Below are 21,807 nucleotides of genomic sequence, written 5' to 3'. Positions count from 1 at the left end.
AAGACGGCTCATTCAATTGCAAAACTTCAAAGCCTTTGTCCTCGATACAGCTTCTGTAAATTTGTCAGTCTTTTAAATGAATGCTCTTCAAAATTTACTTGGCTTCTTAAGTGTTATGACTGAGATTGAAATCTTATTCCATGTTTCTGCTCTACGTGGAATGGAACTCAAGCTCAATATTGTTTTGCTGCGCTAACCAGTTGAATGTTCGATTGGTGCTTCAATCTTCCTTGGATTTCAAATGCATGCCATTTTCTGGTGCTGTGGCTTAGTTGGTTAAAGCGCCTGTCTAGTAAACAGGAGATCCTGAGTTCGAATCTCAGCAGTGCCTTGTTTTCATCTCCTCACAAAGAAGCTTCCTATCTTAAAAATAGGCGTTTCACTTGCGACTGATAGTGCAATTGTGAGATGAAAAATCTCTTCTATCTAAGAGATATAAAGGAAGAAAGATGGCTTCAAGCATGACAATGTAAAACCAGTTGATTTAGTTTTGAAATGCCTCCTTTCTATGCATCTCTAATCCGTTTATCCAATGTATCTCACCTTTATGTCCTTTGGCTTAGTTGGTCAAAGAGCCTGTTTAGTAAACAGAAAATCTTGAATTTGAATGCCAGCAGTGCTATTCTTTCTTTATGTCAGTTTGGGGCTTCTTAACTCTCTAAGCAGGCTTTCTAATGTATCACACCTGTTTGTCCTTTGTCTTAGTTGGTCAAAGAGCCTGTTTAGTAAACAGAAAATCTTGAATTTGAATGCCAGCAGTCCTCTTCCTTCTTTATCTCAGTTTAGGGCTGTTTAACTCTCTAAGCAGGCTTTCTAATGTATCACACCTGTTTGTCCTTTGTCTTAGTTGGTCAAAAAGCCTATTTAGTAAATGGAAAATCTTGAATTTGAATGCCAGCAGTCCTTTTCCTTCTTTATCTCAGTTTAGGGCTGTTTAACTCTCTAAGCAGGCTTTTTAATGTTTTTCACCTGTTTGTCCTTTGGCTTAGTTGGTCAAAGAGCCTATTTAGTAAAAGGAAAATCTTGATTTTGAATGTCAGCAGTGCTTTCTATTCTTCATCTCATTTTGTGGGTTTTTACCCCAAAAAGAGGACTTTTACTCTTGCTTGTCATCAAATATTAATTTCCCATAGCCCTAATATAATGCAATTGAGAAAAAAAATTCTCTGCTGTTGAAACACTTTAAAAGGAATTAGAGGATATAATTTTCTTTACAGAATATAGGATGGCATCAAGCTTTACAAATTAAAACCAGTGGATTTACAGATCTGACTCTGCAAAGTTTGATAGCAGCACAGGAGTATTGTAAACTTTCATGCTTGAAGTGTCCACCGCTTGGGTTAAAAATGAAAACCAAACCATTCAACACGAAAGAAGAAGCAGATTAATCCGACGAGGATGGGATTCGAACCCATGCATGCAGAGCACAATGGATTAGCAGTCCATCGCCTTAACCACTCGGCCACCTCGTCTACATAGCACCTGTGCGTTTAGGTGGGAAAATGTTGAGAGGGTTTTTACCAGTCAGTGTTTTTTCACTGAAGATTGTATGTTGGCTTTTGTCAGATTTGACTTATCTCGTCAACTACAGTGCCTGTTGTTTGAAGTTAGCTTGGGGAAAACTCTATCAGAAATGAACCAGTGCTGAGGTTTTTAATATCAATTAGTCATAATTTTTCCTCCTTTTGGTTTTGCCATGGCATTTCTTCAATCTGTCTATTCTGTGTCATAACTTGGAAGCAAAACAAGTCCCAAATTTCAGCTGTGCTAAAAGATGGCTCATTCAATTGCAAAACTTCAAAGCCTTTGTCCTCGATACAGCTTCTGTAAATTTGTCAGTCTTTTAAATGAATGCTCTTCAAAATTTACTTGGCTTCTTAAGTGTTATGACTGAGATTGAAATCTTATTCCATGTTTCTGCTCTACGTGGAATGGAACTCAAGCTCAATATTGTTTTGCTGCACTAACCAGTTGAATGTTCGATTGGTGCTTCAATCTTCCTTGGATTTCAAATGCATGCCATCTTCTGGTGCTGTGGCTTAGTTGGTTAAAGCGCCTGTCTTTTAAACAGGAGATCCTGAGTTCGAATCTCAGCAGTGCCTTGTTTTCATCTCCTCACAAAGAAGCTTCCTATCTTAAAAATAGGTGTTTCACTTGCGACTGATAGTGCAATTCTATCAGTCGCAATTCTATCAGTCGCAAAAATCTCTTCTATCTAAAAGATATAAAGGAAGAAAGATGGCTTCAAGCATGTCAATGTAAAACCAGTTGATTTAGTTTTGAAATGCCTCCTTTCTATGCATCTCTAATCCGTTTATACAATGTATCTCACCTTTATGTCCTTTGGCTTAGTTAGTCAAAGAGCCTGTTTAGTAAACAGAAAATCTTGAATTTGAATGCCAGCAGTGCTATTCTTTCTTTATGTCAGTTTGGGGTTTCTTAACTCTCTAAGCAGGCTTTCTAATATATCACACCTGTTTGTCCTTTGTCATAGTTGGTCAAAGAGCCTTTTTAGTAAACAGAAAATCTTGAATTTGAATGCCAGCAGTGCTATTCTTTCTTTATGTCAGTTTGGGGCTTCTTAACTCTCTAAGCAGGCTTTCTAATGTATCACACCTGTTTGTCCTTTGTCTTAGTTGGTCAAAGAGCCTGTTTAGTAAACAGAAAATCTTGAATTTGAATGCCAGCAGTCCTCTTCCTTCTTTATCTCAGTTTAGGGCTGTTTAACTCTCTAAGCAGGCTTTCTAATGTATCACACCTGTTTGTCCTTTGTCTTAGTTGGTCAAAAAGCCTATTTAGTAAATGGAAAATCTTGAATTTGAATGCCAGCAGTCCTTTTCCTTCTTTATCTCAGTTTAGGGCTGTTTAACTCTCTAAGCAGGCTTTTTAATGTTTTTCACCTGTTTGTCCTTTGGCTTAGTTGGTCAAAGAGCCTATTTAGTAAAAGGAAAATCTTGATTTTGAATGTCAGCAGTGCTTTCTATTCTTCATCTCATTTTGTGGGTTTTTACCCCAAAAAGAGGACTTTTACTCTTGCTTGTCATCAAATATTAATTTCCCATAGCCCTAATATAATGCAATTGAGAAAAAAAATTCTCTGCTGTTGAAACACTTTAAAAGGAATTAGAGGATATAATTTTCTTTACAGAATATAGGATGGCATCAAGCTTTACAAATTAAAACCAGTGGATTTACAGATCTGACTCTGCAAAGTTTGATAGCAGCACAGGAGTATTGTAAACTTTCATGCTTGAAGTGTCCACCGCTTGGGTTAAAAATGAAAACCAAACCATTCAACACGAAAGAAGAAGCAGATTAATCCGACGAGGATGGGATTCGAACCCATGCATGCACAATGGATTAGCAGTCCATCGCCTTAACCACTCGCCCACCTCGTCTACATAGCACCTGTGCGTTTAGGTGGGAAGATGTTGAGAGGGTTTTTACCAGTCAGTGTTTTTTCACTGAAGATTGTATGTTGGCTTTTGTCAGATTTGACTTATCTCGTCAACTACAGTGCCTATTGTTTGAAGTTAGCTTGGGGAAAACTCTATCAGAAATGAACCAGTGCTGAGGTTTTTAATATCAATTAGTCATAATTTTTCCTCCTTTTGGTTTTGCCATGGCATTTCTTCAATCTGTCTATTCTGTGTCATAACTTGGAAGCAAAACAAGTCCCAAATTTCAGCTGTGCTAAAAGATGGCTCATTCAATTGCAAAACTTCAAAGCCTTTGTCCTCGATACAGCTTCTGTAAATTTGTCAGTCTTTTAAATGAATGCTCTTCAAAATTTACTTGGCTTCTTAAGTGTTATGACTGAGATTGAAATCTTATTCCATGTTTCTGCTCTACGTGGAATGGAACTCAAGCTCAATATTGTTTTGCTGCGCTAACCAGTTGAATGTTCGATTGGTGCTTCAATCTTCCTTGGATTTCAAATGCATGCTATCTTCTGGTGCTGTGGCTTAGTTGGTTAAAGCGCCTGTCTAGTAAACAGGAGATCCTGAGTTCGAATCTCAGCAGTGCCTTGTTTTCATCTCCTCACAAAGAAGCTTCCTATCTTAAAAATAGGTGTTTCACTTGCGACTGATAGTGCAATTGTGAGATTAAAAATCTCTTCTATCTAAGAGATATAAAGGAAGAAAGATGGCTTCAAGCATGACAATGTAAAACCAGTTGATTTAGTTTTGAAATGCCTCCTTTCTATGCATCTCTAATCCGTTTATCCAATGTATCTCACCTTTATGTCCTTTGGCTTAGTTGGTCAAAGAGCCTGTTTAGTAAACAGAAAATCTTGAATTTGAATGCCAGCAGTGCTATTCTTTCTTTATGTCAGTTTGGGGCTTCTTAACTCTCTAAGCAGGCTTTCTAATGTATCACACCTGTTTGTCCTTTGTCTTAGTTGGTCAAAGAGCCTGTTTAGTAAACAGAAAATCTTGAATTTGAATGCCAGCAGTCCTCTTCCTTCTTTATCTCAGTTTAGGGCTGTTTAACTCTCTAAGCAGGCTTTCTAATGTATCACACCTGTTTGTCCTTTGTCTTAGTTGGTCAAAGAGCCTATTTAGTAAATGGAAAATCTTGAATTTGAATGCCAGCAGTCCTTTTCCTTCTTTATCTCAGTTTAGGGCTGTTTAACTCTCTAAGCAGGCTTTTTAATGTTTTTCACCTGTTTGTCCTTTGGCTTAGTTGGTCAAAGAGCCTATTTAGTAAAAGGAAAATCTTGATTTTGAATGTCAGCAGTGCTTTCTATTCTTCATCTCATTTTGTGGGTTTTTACCCCAAAAAGAGGACTTTTACTCTTGCTTGTCATCAAATATTAATTTCCCATAGCCCTAATATAATGCAATTGAGAAAAAAAATTCTCTGCTGTTGAAACACTTTAAAAGGAATTAGAGGATATAATTTTCTTTACAGAATATAGGATGGCATCAAGCTTTACAAATTAAAACCAGTGGATTTACATATCTGACTCTGCAAAGTTTGATAGCAGCACAGGAGTATTGTAAACTTTCATGCTTGAAGTGTCCACCGCTTGGGTTAAAAATGAAAACCAAACCATTCAACACGAAAGAAGAAGCAGATTAATCCGACGAGGATGGGATTCGAACCCATGCATGCAGAGCACAATGGATTAGCAGTCCATCGCCTTAACCACTCGGCCACCTCGTCTACATAGCACCTGTGCGTTTAGGTGGGAAAATGTTGAGAGGGTTTTTACCAGTCAGTGTTTTTTCACTGAAGATTGTATGTTGGCTTTTGTCAGATTTGACTTATCTCGTCAACTACAGTGCCTGTTGTTTGAAGTTAGCTTGGGGAAAACTCTATCAGAAATGAACCAGTGCTGAGGTTTTTAATATCAATTAGTCATAATTTTTCCTCCTTTTGGTTTTGCCATGGCATTTCTTCAATCTGTCTATTCTGTGTCATAACTTGGAAGCAAAACAAGTCCCAAATTTCAGCTGTGCTAAAAGATGGCTCATTCAATTGCAAAACTTCAAAGCCTTTGTCCTCGATACAGCTTCTGTAAATTTGTCAGTCTTTTAAATGAATGCTCTTCAAAATTTACTTGGCTTCTTAAGTGTTATGACTGAGATTGAAACCTTATTCCATGTTTCTGCTCTACGTGGAATGGAACTCAAGCTCAATATTGTTTTGCTGCGCTAACCAGTTGAATGTTCGATTGGTGCTTCAATCTTCCTTGGATTTCAAATGCATGCCATTTTCTGGTGCTGTGGCTTAGTTGGTTAAAGCGCCTGTCTAGTAAACAGGAGATCCTGAGTTCGAATCTCAGCAGTGCCTTTTTTTCATCTCCTCACAAAGAACCTTCCTATCTTAAAAATAGGTGTTTCACTTGCGACTGATAGTGCAATTGTGAGATGAAAAATCTCTTCTATCTAAGAGATATAAAGGAAGAAAGATGGCTTCAAGCATGACAATGTAAAACCAGTTGATTTAGTTTTGAAATGCCTCCTTTCTATGCATCTCTAATCCGTTTATACAATGTATCTCACCTTTATGTCCTTTGGCTTAGTTAGTCAAAGAGCCTGTTTAGTAAACAGAAAATCTTGAATTTGAATGCCAGCAGTGCTATTCTTTCTTTATGTCAGTTTGGGGCTTCTTAACTCTCTAAGCAGGCTTTCTAATATATCACACCTGTTTGTCCTTTGTCATAGTTGGTCAAAGAGCCTGTTTAGTAAACAGAAAATCTTGAATTTGAATGCCAGCAGTGCTATTCTTTCTTTATGTCTGTTTGGGGCTTCTTAACTCTCTAAGCAGGCTTTCTAATGTATCACACCTGTTTGTCCTTTGTCATAGTAGGTCAAAGAGCCTGTTTAGTAAACAGAAAATCTTGAATTTGAATGCCAGCAGTCCTCTTCCTTCTTTATCTCAGTTTAGGGCTGTTTAACTCTCTAAGCAGGCTTTCTAATGTATCACACCTGTTTGTCCTTTGTCTTAGTTTGTCAAAGAGCCTATTTAGTAAATGGAAAATCTTGAATTTGAATGCCAGCAGTCCTTTTCCTTCTTTATCTCAGTTTAGGGCTGTTTAACTCTCTAAGCAGACTTTTTAATGTTTTTCACCTGTTTGTCCTTTGGCTTAGTTGGTCAAAGAGCCTATTTAGTAAAAGGAAAATCTTGATTTTGAATGTCAGCAGTGCTTTCTATTCTTCATCTCATTTTGTGGGTTTTTACCCCAAAAAGAGGACTTTTACTCTTGCTTGTCATCAAATATTAATTTCCCATAGCCCTAATATAATGCAATTGAGAAAAAAAATTCTCTGCTGTTGAAACACTTTAAAAGGAATTAGAGGATATAATTTTCTTTACAGAATATAGGATGGCATCAAGCTTTACAAATTAAAACCAGTGGATTTACAGATCTGACTCTGCAAAGTTTGATAGCAGCACAGGAGTATTGTAAACTTTCATGCTTGAAGTGTCCACCGCTTGGGTTAAAAATGAAAACCAAACAATTCAACACGAAAGAAGAAGCAGATTAATCCGACGAGGATGGGATTCGAACCCATGCATGCAGAGCACAATGGATTAGCAGTCCATCTCCTTAACCACTCGGTCACCTCGTCTACATAGCACCTGTGCGTTTAGGTGGGAAGATGTTGAGAGGGTTTTTACCAGTCAGTGTTTTTTCACTGAAGATTGTATGTTGGCTTTTGTCAGATTTGACTTATCTCGTCAACTACAGTGCCTGTTGTTTGAAGTTAGCTTGGGGAAAACTCTATCAGAAATGAACCAGTGCTGAGGTTTTTAATATCAATTAGTCATAATTTTTCCTCCTTTTGGTTTTGCCATGGCATTTCTTCAATCTGTCTATTCTGTGTCATAACTTGGAAGCAAAACAAGTCCCAAATTTCAGCTGTGCTAAAAGATGGCTCATTCAATTGCAAAACTTCAAAGCCTTTGTCCTTGATACAGCTTCTGTAAATTTGTCAGTCTTTTAAATGAATGCTCTTCAAAATTTACTTGGCTTCTTAAGTGTTATGACTGAGATTGAAATCTTATTCCATGTTTCTGCTCTACGTGGAATGGAACTCAAGCTCAATATTGTTTTGCTGCGCTAACCAGTTGAATGTTCGATTGGTGCTTCAATCTTCCTTGGATTTCAAATGCATGGCATCTTCTGCTGCTGTGGCTTAGTTGGTTAAAGCGCCTGTCTAGTAAACAGAAGATCCTGAGTTCGAATCTCAGCAGTGCCTTGTTTTCATCTCCTCACAAAGAAGCTTCCTATCTTAAAAATAGGTGTTTCACTTGCGACTGACAGTGCAATTGTGAGATGAAAAATCTCTTCTATCTTAGAGATATAAAGGAAGAAAGATGGCTTCAAGCATGACAATGTAAAACCAGTTGATTTAGTTTTGAAATGCCTCCTTTCTATGCATCTCTAATCCGTTCATCCAATGTATCTCACCTTTATGTCCTTTGGCTTAGTTGGTCAAAGAGCCTGTTTAGTAAACAGAAAATCTTGAATTTGAATGCCAGCAGTGCTATTCTTTCTTTATGTCAGTTTGGGGCTTCTTAACTCTCTAAGCAGGCTTTCTAATGTATCACACCTGTTTGTCCTTTGTCTTAGTTGGTCAAAGAGCCTGTTTAGTAAACAGAAAATCTTGAATTTGAATGCCAGCAGTCCTCTTCCTTCTTTATCTCAGTTTAGGGCTGTTTAACTCTCTAAGCAGGCTTTCTAATGTATCACACCTGTTTGTCCTTTGTCTTAGTTGGTCAAAGAGCCTATTTAGTAAATGGAAAATCTTGAATTTGAATGCCAGCAGTCCTTTTCCTTCTTTATCTCAGTTTAGGGCTGTTTAACTCTCTAAGCAGGCTTTTTAATGTTTTTCACCTGTTTGTCCTTTGGCTTAGTTGGTCAAAGAGCCTATTTAGTAAAAGGAAAATCTTGATTTTGAATGTCAGCAGTGCTTTCTATTCTTCATCTCATTTTGTGGGTTTTTACCCCAAAAAGAGGACTTTTACTCTTGCTTGTCATCAAATGTTAATTTCCCATAGCCCTAATATAATGCAATTGAGAAAAAAAAATCTCTGCTGTTGAAACACTTTAAAAGGAATTAGAGGATATAATTTTCTTTACAGAATATAGGATGGCATCAAGCTTTACAAATTAAAACCAGTGGATTTACAGATCTGACTCTGCAAAGTTTGATAGCAGCACAGGAGTATTGTAAACTTTCATGCTTGAAGTGTCCACCGCTTGGGTTAAAAATGAAAACCAAACCATTCAACACGAAAGAAGAAGCAGATTAATCCGACGAGGATGGGATTCGAACCCATGCATTAGCAGTCCATCGCCTTAACCACTCGGCCACCTCGTCTACATAGCACCTGTGCGTTTAGGTGGGAAAATGTTGAGAGGGTTTTTACCAGTCAGTGTTTTTTCACTGAAGATTGTATGTTGGCTTTTGTCAGATTTGACTTATCTCGTCAACTACAGTGCCTGTTGTTTGAAGTTAGCTTGGGGAAAACTCTATCAGAAATGAACCAGTGCTGAGGTTTTTAATATCAATTAGTCATAATTTTTCCTCCTTTTGGTTTTGCCATGGCATTTCTTCAATCTGTCTATTCTGTGTCATAACTTGGAAGCAAAACAAGTCCCAAATTTCAGCTGTGCTAAAAGATGGCTCATTCAATTGCAAAACTTCAAAGCCTTTGTCCTCGATACAGCTTCTGTAAATTTGTCAGTCTTTTAAATGAATGCTCTTCAAAATTTACTTGGCTTCTTAAGTGTTATGACTGAGATTGAAATCTTATTCCATGTTTCTGCTCTACGTGGAATGGAACTCAAGCTCAATATTGTTTTGCTGCGCTAACCAGTTGAATGTTCGATTGGTGCTTCAATCTTCCTTGGATTTCAAATGCATGCTATTTTCTGGTGCTGTGGCTTAGTTGGTTAAAGCGCCTGTCTAGTAAACAGGAGATCCTGAGTTCGAATTTCAGCAGTGCCTTGTTTTCATCTCCTCACAAAGAAGCTTCCTATCTTAAAAATAGGTGTTTCACTTGCGACTGATAGTGCAATTGTGAGATGAAAAATCTCTTCTATCTAAGAGATATAAAGGAAGAAAGATGGCTTCAAGCATGACAATGTAAAACCAGTTGATTTAGTTTTGAAATGCCTCCTTTCTATGCATCTCTAATCCGTTTATCCAATGTATCTCACCTTTATGTCCTTTGGCTTAGTTGGTCAAAGAGCCTGTTTAGTAAACAGAAAATCTTGAATTTGAATGCCAGCAGTGCTATTCTTTCTTTATGTCAGTTTGAGGCTTCTTAACTCTCTAAGCAGGCTTTCTAATGTATCACACCTGTTTGTCCTTTGTCATAGTTGGTCAAAGAGCCTGTTTAGTAAACAGAAAATCTTGAATTTGAATGCCAGCAGTCCTCTTCCATCTTTATCTCAGTTTAGGGCTGTTTAACTCTCTAAGCAGGCTTTCTAATGTATCACACCTGTTTGTCCTTTGGCTTAGTTTGTCAAAGAGCCTATTTAGTAAATGGAAAATCTTGAATTTGAATGCCAGCAGTCCTTTTCCTTCTTTATCTCAGTTTAGGGCTGTTTAACTCTCTAAGCAGGCTTTTTAATGTTTTTCACCTGTTTGTCCTTTGGCTTAGTTGGTCAAAGAGCCTATTTAGTAAAAGGAAAATCTTGATTTTGAATGTCAGCAGTGCTTTCTATTCTTCATCTCATTTTGTGGGTTTTTACCCCAAAAAGAGGACTTTTACTCTTGCTTGTCATCAAATATTAATTTCCCATAGCCCTAATAAAATGCAATTGAGAAAAAAAATTCTCTGCTGTTGAAACACTTTAAAAGGAATTAGAGGATATAATTTTCTTTACAGAATATAGGATGGCATCAAGCTTTACAAATTAAAACGAGTGGATTTACAGATCTGACTCTGCAAAGTTTGATAGCAGCACAGGAGTATTGTAAACTTTCATGCTTGAAGTGTCCACCGCTTGGGTTAAAAATGAAAACCAAACCATTCAACACGAAAGAAGAAGCAGATTAATCCGACGAGGATGGGATTCGAACCCATGCATGCAGAGCACAATGGATTAGCAGTCCATCGCCTTAACCACTCGGCCACCTCGTCTACATAGCACCTGTGCGTTTAGGTGGGAAAATGTTGAGAGGGTTTTTACCAGTCAGTGTTTTTTCACTGAAGATTGTATGTTGGCTTTTGTCAGATTTGACTTATCTCGTCAACTACAGTGCCTGTTGTTTGAAGTTAGCTTGGGGAAAACTCTATCAGAAATGAACCAGTGCTGAGGTTTTTAATATCAATTAGTCATAATTTTTCCTCCTTTTGGTTTTGCCATGGCATTTCTTCAATCTGTCTATTCTGTGTCATAACTTGGAAGCAAAACAAGTCCCAAATTTCAGCTGTGCTAAAAGATGGCTCATTCAATTGCAAAACTTCAAAGCCTTTGTCCTCGATACAGCTTCTGTAAATTTGTCAGTCTTTTAAATGAATGCTCTTCAAAATTTACTTGGCTTCTTAAGTGTTATGACTGAGATTGAAATCTTATTCCATGTTTCTGCTCTACGTGGAATGGAACTCAAGCTCAATATTGTTTTGCTGCGCTAACCAGTTGAATGTTCGATTGGTGCTTCAATCTTCCTTGGATTTCAAATGCATGCCATTTTCTGGTGCTGTGGCTTAGTTGGTTAAAGCGCCTGTCTAGTAAACAGGAGATCCTGAGTTCGAATCTCAGCAGTGCCTTGTTTTCATCTCCTCACAAAGAAGCTTCCTATCTTAAAAATAGGTGTTTCACTTGCGACTGATAGTGCAATTGTGAGATTAAAAATCTCTTCTATCTAAAAGATATAAAGGAAGAAAGATGGCTTCAAGCATGTCAATGTAAAACCAGTTGATTTAGTTTTGAAATGCCTCCTTTCTATGCATCTCTAATCCGTTTATACAATGTATCTCACCTTTATGTCCTTTGGCTTAGTTAGTCAAAGAGCCTGTTTAGTAAACAGAAAATCTTGAATTTGAATGCCAGCAGTGCTATTCTTTCTTTATGTCAGTTTGGGGTTTCTTAACTCTCTAAGCAGGCTTTCTAATATATCACACCTGTTTGTCCTTTGTCATAGTTGGTCAAAGAGCCTGTTTAGTAAACAGAAAATCTTGAATTTGAATGCCAGCAGTGCTATTCTTTCTTTATGTCAGTTTGGGGCTTCTTAACTCTCTAAGCAGGCTTTCTAATGTATCACACCTGTTTGTCCTTTGTCTTAGTTGGTCAAAGAGCCTGTTTAGTAAACAGAAAATCTTGAATTTGAATGCCAGCAGTCCTCTTCCTTCTTTATCTCAGTTTAGGGCTGTTTAACTCTCTAAGCAGGCTTTCTAATGTATCACACCTGTTTGTCCTTTGTCTTAGTTGGTCAAAGAGCCTATTTAGTAAATGGAAAATCTTGAATTTGAATGCCAGCAGTCCTTTTCCTTCTTTATCTCAGTTTAGGGCTGTTTAACTCTCTAAGCAGGCTTTTTAATGTTTTTCACCTGTTTGTCCTTTGGCTTAGTTGGTCAAAGAGCCTATTTAGTAAAAGGAAAATCTTGATTTTGAATGTCAGCAGTGCTTTCTATTCTTCATCTCATTTTGTGGGTTTTTACCCCAAAAAGAGGACTTTTACTCTTGCTTGTCATCAAATATTAATTTCCCATAGCCCTAATATAATGCAATTGAGAAAAAAAATTCTCTGCTGTTGAAACACTTTAAAAGGAATTAGAGGATATAATTTTCTTTACAGAATATAGGATGGCATCAAGCTTTACAAATTAAAACCAGTGGATTTACAGATCTGACTCTGCAAAGTTTGATAGCAGCACAGGAGTATTGTAAACTTTCATGCTTGAAGTGTCCACCGCTTGGGTTAAAAATGAATACCAAACCATTCAACACGAAAGAAGAAGCAGATTAATCCGACGAGGATGGGATTCGAACCCATGCATGCAGAGCACAATGGATTAGCAGTCCATCGCCTTAACCACTCGGCCACCTCGTCTACATAGCACCTGTGCGTTTAGGTGGGAAAATGTTGAGAGGGTTTTTACCAGTCAGTGTTTTTTCACTGAAGATTGTATGTTGGCTTTTGTCAGATTTGACTTATCTCGTCAACTACAGTGCCTGTTGTTTGAAGTTAGCTTGGGGAAAACTCTATCAGAAATGAACCAGTGCTGAGGTTTTTAATATCAATTAGTCATAATTTTTCCTCCTTTTGGTTTTGCCATGGCATTTCTTCAATCTGTCTATTCTGTGTCATAACTTGGAAGCAAAACAAGTCCCAAATTTCAGCTGTGCTAAAAGATGGCTCATTCAATTGCAAAACTTCAAAGCCTTTGTCCTCGATACAGCTTCTGTAAATTTGTCAGTCTTTTAAATGAATGCTCTTCAAAATTTACTTGGCTTCTTAAGTGTTATGACTGAGATTGAAATCTTATTCCATGTTTCTGCTCTACGTGGAATGGAACTCAAGCTCAATATTGTTTTGCTGCGCTAACCAGTTGAATGTTCGATTGGTGCTTCAATCTTCCTTGGATTTCAAATGCATGCTATTTTCTGGTGCTGTGGCTTAGTTGGTTAAAGCGCCTGTCTAGTAAACAGGAGATCCTGAGTTCGAATCTCAGCAGTGCCTTGTTTTCATCTCCTCACAAAGAAGCTTCCTATCTTAAAAATAGGTGTTTCACTTGCGACTGATAGTGCAATTGTGAGATTAAAAATCTCTTCTATCTAAGAGATATAAAGGAAGAAAGATGGCTTCAAGCATGACAATGTAAAACCAGTTGATTTAGTTTTGAAATGCCTCCTTTCTATGCATCTCTAATCCGTTTATCCAATGTATCTCACCTTTATGTCCTTTGGCTTAGTTGGTCAAAGAGCCTGTTTAGTAAACAGAAAATCTTGAATTTGAATGCCAGCAGTGCTATTCTTTCTTTATGTCAGTTTGGGGCTTCTTAACTCTCTAAGCAGGCTTTCTAATATATCACACCTGTTTGTCCTTTGTCATAGTTGGTCAAAGAGCGTGTTTAGTAAACAGAAAATCTTGAATTTGAATGCCAGCAGTCCTCTTCCTTCTTTATCTCAGTTTAGGGCTGTTTAACTCTCTAAGCAGGCTTTCTAATGTATCACACCTGTTTGTCCTGTGTCTTAGTTTGTCAAAGAGCCTATTTAGTAAATGGAAAATCTTGAATTTGAATGCCAGCAGTCCTTTTCCTTCTTTATCTCAGTTTAGGGCTGTTTAACTCTCTAAGCAGGCTTTTTAATGTTTTTCACCTGTTTGTCCTTTGGCTTAGTTGGTCAAAGAGCCTATTTAGTAAAAGGAAAATCTTGATTTTGAATGTCAGCAGTGCTTTCTATTCTTCATCTCATTTTGTGGGTTTTTACCCCAAAAAGAGGACTTTTACTCTTGTTTGTCATCAAATATTAATTTCCCACAGCCCTAATATAGTGCAATTGAGAAAAAAAAATCTCTGCTGTTGAAACACTTTAAAAGGAATTAGAGGATATAATTTTCTTTACAGAATATAGGATGGCATCAAGCTTTACAAATTAAAACCAGTGGATTTACAGATCTGACTCTGCAAAGTTTGATAGCAGCACAGGAGTATTGTAAACTTTCATGCTTGAAGTGTCCACCGCTTGGGTTAAAAATGAAAACCAAACCATTCCACATGATAGAAGAAGCAGATTAATCCGACGAGGATGGGATTCGAACCCATGCATTCAGAGAACAATGGATTAGCAGTCCATCGCCTTAACCACTCGGCCACCTCGTCTACATAGCACCTGTGCGTTTAGGTGGGAAGATGTTGAGAGGGTTTTTACCAGTCAGTGTTTTTTCACTGAAGATTGTATGTTGGCTTTTGTCAGATTTGACTTATCTCGTCAACTACAGTGCCTGTTGTTTGAAGTTAGCTTGGGGAAAACTCTATCAGAAATGAACCAGTGCTGAGGTTTTTAATATCAATTAGTCATAATTTTTCCTCCTTTTGGTTTTGCCATGGCATTTCTTCAATCTGTCTATTCTGTGTCATAACTTGGAAGCAAAACAAGTCCCAAATTTCAGCTGTGCTAAAAGATGGCTCATTCAATTGCAAAACTTCAAAACCTTTGTCCTCGATACAGCTTCTGTAAATTTGTCAGTCTTTTAAATGAATGCTCTTCAAAATTTACTTGGCTTCTTAAGTGTTATGACTGAGATTGAAATCTTATTCCATGTTTCTGCTCTACGTGGAATGGAACTCAAGCTCAATATCGTTTTGCTGCGCTAACCAGTTGAATGTTCGATTGGTGCTTCAATCTTCCTTGGATTTCGAATGCATGCCATCTTCTGGTGCTGTGGCTTAGTTGGTTAGCGCCTGTCTAATAAACAGGAGATCCTGAGTTTGAATCACAGCAGTGCCTTGTTTTCATCTCCGCACAAAGAAGCTTCCTATCTTAAAAATAGGTGTTTCACTTGAGACTGATAGTGCAATTGTGAGATTAAAAATCTCTTCTATCTAAGAGATATAAAGGAAGAAAGATGGCTTCAAGCATGACAATGTAAAACCAGTTGATTTAGTTTTGAAATGCCTCCTTTCTATGCATCTCTAATCCGTTTATACAATGTATCTCACCTTTATGTCCTTTGGCTTAGTTGGTCAAAGAGCCTGTTTAGTAAACAGAAAATCTTGAATTTGAATGCCAGCAGTGCTATTCTTTCTTTATGTCAGTTTGGGGCTTCTTAACTCTCTAAGCAGGCTTTCTAATGTATCACACCTGTTTGTCCTTCGTCTTAGTTGGTTAAAGAGCCTATTTAGTAAATGGAAAATCTTGAATTTGAATGCCAGCAGTCCTTTTCCTTCTTTATCTCAGTTTAGGGCTGTTTAACTCTCTAAGCAGGCTTTTTAATGTTTTGCACCTGTTTGTCCTTTGCCTTAGTTGGTCAAAGAGCCTATTTAGTAAATGCAAAATCTTGAATTTGAATGCCAGCAGTCCTTTTCCTTCTTTATCTCAGTTTAGGGCTGTTTAACTCTCTAAGCATGCTTTCTAATGTATCACACCTGTTTGTCCTTTGTCTTAGTTGGTCAAAGAGCCTATTTAGTAAATGGAAAATCTTGAATTTGAATGCCAGCAGTGCTTTCTATTCTTCATCTCATTTTGTGGGTTTTTACCCCAAAAAGAGGACTTTTACTCTTGTTTGTCATCAAATATTAATTTCCCACAGCCCTAAAATAGTGCAATTGAGAAAAAAAATTCTCTGCTGTTGAAACACTTTAAAAGGAATTAGAGGATATAATTTTCTTTACAGAATATAGGATGGCATCAAGCTTTACAAATTAAAACCAGTGGATTTACAGATCTGACTCTGCAAAGTTTGATAGCAGCACAGGAGTATTGTAAACTTTCATGCTTGAAGTGTCCACCGCTTGGGTAAAAATGAAAACCAAATCATTCAACATAAAAGAAGAAGCAGATTAATCCGACGAGGATGGGATTCGAACCCATGCATGCAGAGCACAATGGATTAGCAGTCCATCGCCTTAACCACTCAGCCACCTCGTCTACATAGCGCCCGTGCGTTTAGGTGGGAAGATGTTGAGAGGGTTTTTACCAGTCAGTGTTTTTTCACTGAAGATTGTATGTTGGCTTTTGTCAGAGTTGCCTTATCTCGTCAACTACAGTGCCTGTTGTTTGAAGTTAGCTTGGGAAAAACTCTATCAGAAATGAACCAGTGCTGAGGTTTTTAATATCAATTAGTCAAAATTTTTCCTCCTTTTGGTTTTGCCATGGCATTTCTTCAATCTGTCTTTTCTGTGTCATAACTTGGAAGCAAAACAAGTCCCAAATTTCAGCTGTGCTAAAAGATGGCTCATTCAATTGCAAAACTTCAAAGCCTTTGTCCTCGATACAGCTTCTGTAAATTTGTCAGTCTTTTAAATGAATGCTCTTCAAAATTTACTTGGCTTCTTAAGTGTTATGACTGAGATTGAAATCTTATTCCATGTTTCTGCTCTACGTGGAATGGAACTCAAGCTCAATATTGTTTTGCTGCGCTAACCAGTTGAATGTTCGATTGGTGCTTCAATCTTCCTTGGATTTCAAATGCATGCCATCTTCTGGTGCTGTGGCTTAGTTGGTTAAAGCGCCTGTCTAGTAAACAGGAGATCCTGAGTTCGAATCTCAGCAGTGCCTTGTTTACATCTCCTCACAAAGAAGAGGTGTTTCACTTGCGACTGATAGTGCAATTGTGAGATTAAAAATCTCTTCTATCTAAGAGATATAAAGGAAGAAAGATGGCTTCAAGCATGACAATGTAAAACCAGTTGATTTAGTTTTGAAATGCCTCCTTTCTATGCATCTCTAATCCGTTTATCCAATGTATCTCACCTTTATGTCCTTTGGCTTAGTTGGTCAAAGAGCCTGTTTAGTAAACAGAAAATCTTGAATTTGAATGCCAGCAGTGCTATTCTTTCTTTATGTCAGTTTGGGGCTTCTTAACTCTCTAAGCAGGCTTTCTAATATATCACACCTGTTTGTCCTTTGTCATAGTTGGTCAAAGAGCCTGTTTAGTAAACAGAAAATCTTGAATTTGAATGCCAGCAGTCCTCTTCCTTCTTTATCTCAGTTTAGGGCTGTTTAACTCTCTAAGCAGGCTTTCTAATGTATCACACCTGTTTGTCCTGTGTCTTAGTTTGTCAAAGAGCCTATTTAGTAAATGGAAAATCTTGAATTTGAATGCCAGCAGTCCTTTTCCTTCTTTATCTCAGTTTAGGGCTGTTTAACTCTCTAAGCAGGCTTTTTAATGTTTTTCACCTGTTTGTCCTTTGGCTTAGTTGGTCAAAGAGCCTATTTAGTAAAAGGAAAATCTTGATTTTGAATGTCAGCAGTGCTTTCTATTCTTCATCTCATTTTGTGGGTTTTTACCCCAAAAAGAGGACTTTTACTCTTGTTTGTCATCAAATATTAATTTCCCACAGCCCTAATATAGTGCAATTGAGAAAAAAAAATCTCTGCTGTTGAAACACTTTAAAAGGAATTAGAGGATATAATTTTCTTTACAGAATATAGGATGGCATCAAGCTTTACAAATTAAAACCAGTGGATTTACAGATCTGACTCTGCAAAGTTTGATAGCAGCACAGGAGTATTGTAAACTTTCATGCTTGAAGTGTCCACCGCTTGGGTTAAAAATGAAAACCAAACCATTCCACATGATAGAAGAAGCAGATTAATCCGACGAGGATGGGATTCGAACCCATGCATTCAGAGCACAATGGATTAGCAGTCCATCGCCTTAACCACTCGGCCACCTCGTCTACATAGCACCTGTGCGTTTAGGTGGGAAGATGTTGAGAGGGTTTTTACCAGTCAGTGTTTTTTCACTGAAGATTGTATGTTGGCTTTTGTCAGATTTGACTTATCTCGTCAACTACAGTGCCTGTTGTTTGAAGTTAGCTTGGGGAAAACTCTATCAGAAATGAACCAGTGCTGAGGTTTTTAATATCAATTAGTCATAATTTTTCCTCCTTTTGGTTTTGCCATGGCATTTCTTCAATCTGTCTATTCTGTGTCATAACTTGGAAGCAAAACAAGTCCCAAATTTCAGCTGTGCTAAAAGATGGCTCATTCAATTGCAAAACTTCAAAACCTTTGTCCTCGATACAGCTTCTGTAAATTTGTCAGTCTTTTAAATGAATGCTCTTCAAAATTTACTTGGCTTCTTAAGTGTTATGACTGAGATTGAAATCTTATTCCATGTTTCTGCTCTACGTGGAATGGAACTCAAGCTCAATATCGTTTTGCTGCGCTAACCAGTTGAATGTTCGATTGGTGCTTCAATCTTCCTTGGATTTCGAATGCATGCCATCTTCTGGTGCTGTGGCTTAGTTGGTTAAAGCGCCTGTCTAATAAACAGGAGATCCTGAGTTTGAATCACAGCAGTGCCTTGTTTTCATCTCCGCACAAAGAAGCTTCCTATCTTAAAAATAGGTGTTTCACTTGAGACTGATAGTGCAATTGTGAGATTAAAAATCTCTTCTATCTAAGAGATATAAAGGAAGAAAGATGGCTTCAAGCATGACAATGTAAAACCAGTTGATTTAGTTTTGAAATGCCTCCTTTCTATGCATCTCTAATCCGTTTATACAATGTATCTCACCTTTATGTCCTTTGGCTTAGTTGGTCAAAGAGCCTGTTTAGTAAACAGAAAATCTTGAATTTGAATGCCAGCAGTGCTATTCTTTCTTTATGTCAGTTTGGGGCTTCTTAACTCTCTAAGCAGGCTTTCTAATGTATCACACCTGTTTGTCCTTTGTCTTAGTTGGTCAAAGAGCCTGTTTAGTAAACAGAAAATCTTGAATTTGAATGCCAGCAGTCCTCTTCCTTCTTTATCTCAGTTTAGGGCTGTTTAACTCTCTAAGCAGGCTTTCTAATGTATCACACCTGTTTGTCCTTTGTCTTAGTTGGTCAAAGAGCCTATTTAGTAAATGGAAAATCTTGAATTTGAATGCCAGCAGTCCTTTTCCTTCTTTATCTCAGTTTAGGGCTGTTTAACTCTCTAAGCAGGCTTTTTAATGTTTTTCACCTGTTTGTCCTTTGGCTTAGTTGGTCAAAGAGCCTATTTAGTAAAAGGAAAATCTTGATTTTGAATGTCAGCAGTGCTTTCTATTCTTCATCTCATTTTGTGGGTTTTTACCCCAAAAAGAGGACTTTTACTCTTGTTTGTCATCAAATATTAATTTCCCACAGCCCTAATATAGTGCAATTGAGAAAAAAAATTCTCTGCTGTTGAAACACTTTAAAAGGAATTAGAGGATATAATTTTCTTTACAGAATATAGGATGGCATCAAGCTTTACAAATTAAAACCAGTGGCTTTACAGATCTGACTCTGCAAAGTTTGATAGCAGCACAGGAGTATTGTAAACTTTCATGCTTGAAGTGTCCACCGCTTGGGTTAAAAATGAAAACCAAACCATTCAACACGAAAGAAGAAGCAGATTAATCCGACGAGGATTGTGCATGCAGAGCACAATGGATTAGCAGTCCATTGCCTTAACCACTCGGCCACCTCGTCTACATACCACCTGTGCGTTTAGGTGGGAAGATGTTGAGAGGGTTTTTACCAGTCAGTGTTTTTTCACTGAAGATTGTATGTTGGCTTTTGTCAGATTTGACTTATCTCGTCAACTACAGTGCCTGTTGTTTGAAGTTAGCTTGGGGAAAACTCTATCAGAAATGAACCAGTGCTGAGGTTTTTAATATCAATTAGTCATAATTTTTCCTCCTTTTGGTTTTGCCATGGCATTTCTTCAATCTGTCTATTCTGTGTCATAACTTGGAAGCAAAACAAGTCCCAAATTTCAGCTGTGCTAAAAGATGGCTCATTCAATTGCAAAACTTCAAAGCCTTTGTCCTCGATACAGCTTCTGTAAATTTGTCAGTCTTTTAAATGAATGCTCTTCAAAATTTACTTGGCTTCTTAAGTGTTATGACTGAGATTGAAATCTTATTCCATGTTTCTGCTCTACGTGGAATGGAACTCAAGCTCAATATCGTTTTGCTGCGCTAACCAGTTGAATGTTCGATTGGTGCTTCAATCTTCCTTGGATTTCAAATGCATGCCATCTTCTGGTGCTGTGGCTTAGTTGGTTAAAGCGCCTGTCTAGTAAACAGGAGATCCTGAGTTGTTTTCATCTCCTCACAAAGAAGCTTCCTATCTTAAAAATAGGTGTTTCACTTGCGACTGACAGTGCAATTGTGAGATTAAAAATCTCTTCTATCTAAGAGATATAAAGGAAGAAAGATGGCTTCAAGCATGACAATGTAAAACCAGTTGATTTAGTTTTGAAATGCCTCCTTTCTATGCATCTCTAATCCGTTTATCCAATGTATCTCACCTTTATGTCCTTTGGCTTAGTTGGTCAAAGAGCCTGTTTAGTAAACAGAAAATCTTCAATTTGAATTCCAGCAGTGCTATTCTTTCTTTATGTCAGTTTGGGGCTTCTTAACTCTCTAAGCAGGCTTTCTAATGTATCACACCTGTTTGTCCTTTGTCTTAGTTGGTCAAAGAGCCTGTTTAGTAAACAGAAAATCTTGAATTTGAATGCCAGCAGTCCTCTTCCTTCTTTATCTCAGTTTAGAGCTGTTTATCTCTCTAAGCAGGCTTTCTAATGTATCACACCTGTTTGTCCTTTGTCTTAGTTGGTCAAAGAGCCTATTTATTAAATGGAAAATCTTGAATTTGAATGCCAGCAGTCCTTTTCCTTCTTTATCTCAGTTTAGGGCTGTTTAACTCTCTAAGCAGGCTTTTTAATGTTTCGCACCTGTTTGTCCTTTGGCTTAGTTGTTCAAAGAGCCTATTTAGTAAAAGGAAAATCTTGATTTTGAATGTCAGCAGTGCTTTCTATTCTTCATCTCATTTTGTGGGTTTTTACCCCAAAAAGAGGACTTTTACTCTTGCTTGTCATCAAATATTAATTTCCCATAGCCCTAATATAGTGCAATTGAGAAAAAAAATTGTCTGCTGTTGAAACACTTTAAAAGGAATTAGAGGATATAATTTTCTTTACAGAATATAGGATGGCATCAAGCTTTACAAATTAAAACCAGTGGATTTACAGATCTGACTCTGCAAAGTTTGATAGCAGCACAGGAGTATTGTAAACTTTCATGCTTGAAGTGTCCACCGCTTCACCCATGCACAATGGATTAGCAGTCCATAGCCTTAACCACTCGGCCACCTCGTCTACATAGTGCCCGTGCGTTTAGGTGGGAAGATGTTGAGAGGGTTTTTACCAGTCAGTGTTTTTTCACTGAAGATTGTATGTTGGCTTTTGTCAGAGTTGCCTTATCTCGTCAACTACAGTGCCTGTTGTTTGAAGTTAGCTTGAGGAAAACTCTATCAGAAATGAACCAGTGCTGAGGTTTTTAATATCAATTAGTCATAATTTTTCCTCCTTTTGGTTTTGCCATGGCATTTCTTCAATCTGTCTATTCTGTGTCATAACTTGGAAGCAAAACAAGTCCCAAATTTCAGCTGTGCTAAAAGATGGCTCATTCAATTGCAAAACTTCAAAGCCTTTGTCCTCGATACAGCTTCTGTAAATTTGTCAGTCTTTTAAATGAATGCTCTTCAAAATTTACTTGGCTTCTTAAGTGTTATGACTGAGATTGAAATCTTATTCCATGTTTCTGCTCTACGTGGAATGGAAGTCAAGCTCAATATTGTTTTGCTGCACGAATCAGTTGAATGTTCGATTGGTGCTTCAATCTTCCTTGTATTTCAAATGCATGCCATCTTCTGGTGCT

General features: G+C 37.6%; 13 non-coding genes across 13 annotated transcripts; 7 read left to right on the top strand and 6 right to left on the bottom strand.

The window, feature by feature from the left end:
- Positions 1 to 257: 257 nt before the first annotated feature.
- TRNAT-AGU (transfer RNA threonine (anticodon AGU)) lies at positions 258 to 331 on the top strand. The gene has a single exon. It is a non-coding gene; the product is annotated as a tRNA-Thr (tRNA).
- A 1,059-nt stretch (positions 332 to 1,390) lies between these two features.
- Positions 1,391 to 1,472, bottom strand: TRNAS-GCU (transfer RNA serine (anticodon GCU)). Its single transcript has one exon. It is a non-coding gene; the product is annotated as a tRNA-Ser (tRNA).
- Positions 1,473 to 2,028: 556 nt separating this feature from the next.
- On the top strand, positions 2,029 to 2,102 carry TRNAK-UUU (transfer RNA lysine (anticodon UUU)). The gene has a single exon. It is a non-coding gene; the product is annotated as a tRNA-Lys (tRNA).
- A 1,852-nt stretch (positions 2,103 to 3,954) lies between these two features.
- On the top strand, positions 3,955 to 4,028 carry TRNAT-AGU (transfer RNA threonine (anticodon AGU)). The gene has a single exon. It is a non-coding gene; the product is annotated as a tRNA-Thr (tRNA).
- A 1,059-nt stretch (positions 4,029 to 5,087) lies between these two features.
- Positions 5,088 to 5,169, bottom strand: TRNAS-GCU (transfer RNA serine (anticodon GCU)). The gene has a single exon. It is a non-coding gene; the product is annotated as a tRNA-Ser (tRNA).
- A 556-nt stretch (positions 5,170 to 5,725) lies between these two features.
- TRNAT-AGU (transfer RNA threonine (anticodon AGU)) lies at positions 5,726 to 5,799 on the top strand. Its single transcript has one exon. It is a non-coding gene; the product is annotated as a tRNA-Thr (tRNA).
- A 4,727-nt stretch (positions 5,800 to 10,526) lies between these two features.
- TRNAS-GCU (transfer RNA serine (anticodon GCU)) lies at positions 10,527 to 10,608 on the bottom strand. Its single transcript has one exon. It is a non-coding gene; the product is annotated as a tRNA-Ser (tRNA).
- Positions 10,609 to 11,164: 556 nt separating this feature from the next.
- On the top strand, positions 11,165 to 11,238 carry TRNAT-AGU (transfer RNA threonine (anticodon AGU)). Its single transcript has one exon. It is a non-coding gene; the product is annotated as a tRNA-Thr (tRNA).
- Positions 11,239 to 12,439: 1,201 nt separating this feature from the next.
- Positions 12,440 to 12,521, bottom strand: TRNAS-GCU (transfer RNA serine (anticodon GCU)). The gene has a single exon. It is a non-coding gene; the product is annotated as a tRNA-Ser (tRNA).
- A 556-nt stretch (positions 12,522 to 13,077) lies between these two features.
- On the top strand, positions 13,078 to 13,151 carry TRNAT-AGU (transfer RNA threonine (anticodon AGU)). The gene has a single exon. It is a non-coding gene; the product is annotated as a tRNA-Thr (tRNA).
- A 1,059-nt stretch (positions 13,152 to 14,210) lies between these two features.
- Positions 14,211 to 14,292, bottom strand: TRNAS-GCU (transfer RNA serine (anticodon GCU)). The gene has a single exon. It is a non-coding gene; the product is annotated as a tRNA-Ser (tRNA).
- A 1,686-nt stretch (positions 14,293 to 15,978) lies between these two features.
- On the bottom strand, positions 15,979 to 16,060 carry TRNAS-GCU (transfer RNA serine (anticodon GCU)). The gene has a single exon. It is a non-coding gene; the product is annotated as a tRNA-Ser (tRNA).
- A 556-nt stretch (positions 16,061 to 16,616) lies between these two features.
- Positions 16,617 to 16,690, top strand: TRNAT-AGU (transfer RNA threonine (anticodon AGU)). The gene has a single exon. It is a non-coding gene; the product is annotated as a tRNA-Thr (tRNA).
- Positions 16,691 to 21,807: the final 5,117 nt, after the last annotated feature.

This window comes from Dendrobates tinctorius, unplaced genomic scaffold (assembly GCF_039654945.1).
Source record: "Dendrobates tinctorius isolate UK_male_01 unplaced genomic scaffold, ASM3965494v1 ptg000204l, whole genome shotgun sequence".
Lineage (NCBI taxonomy): Eukaryota > Metazoa > Chordata > Amphibia > Anura > Dendrobatidae > Dendrobates > Dendrobates tinctorius.
The sequence above is the reverse complement of the archived record's forward strand: the minus strand, read 5'-3'. Positions and strand labels throughout refer to the sequence as shown.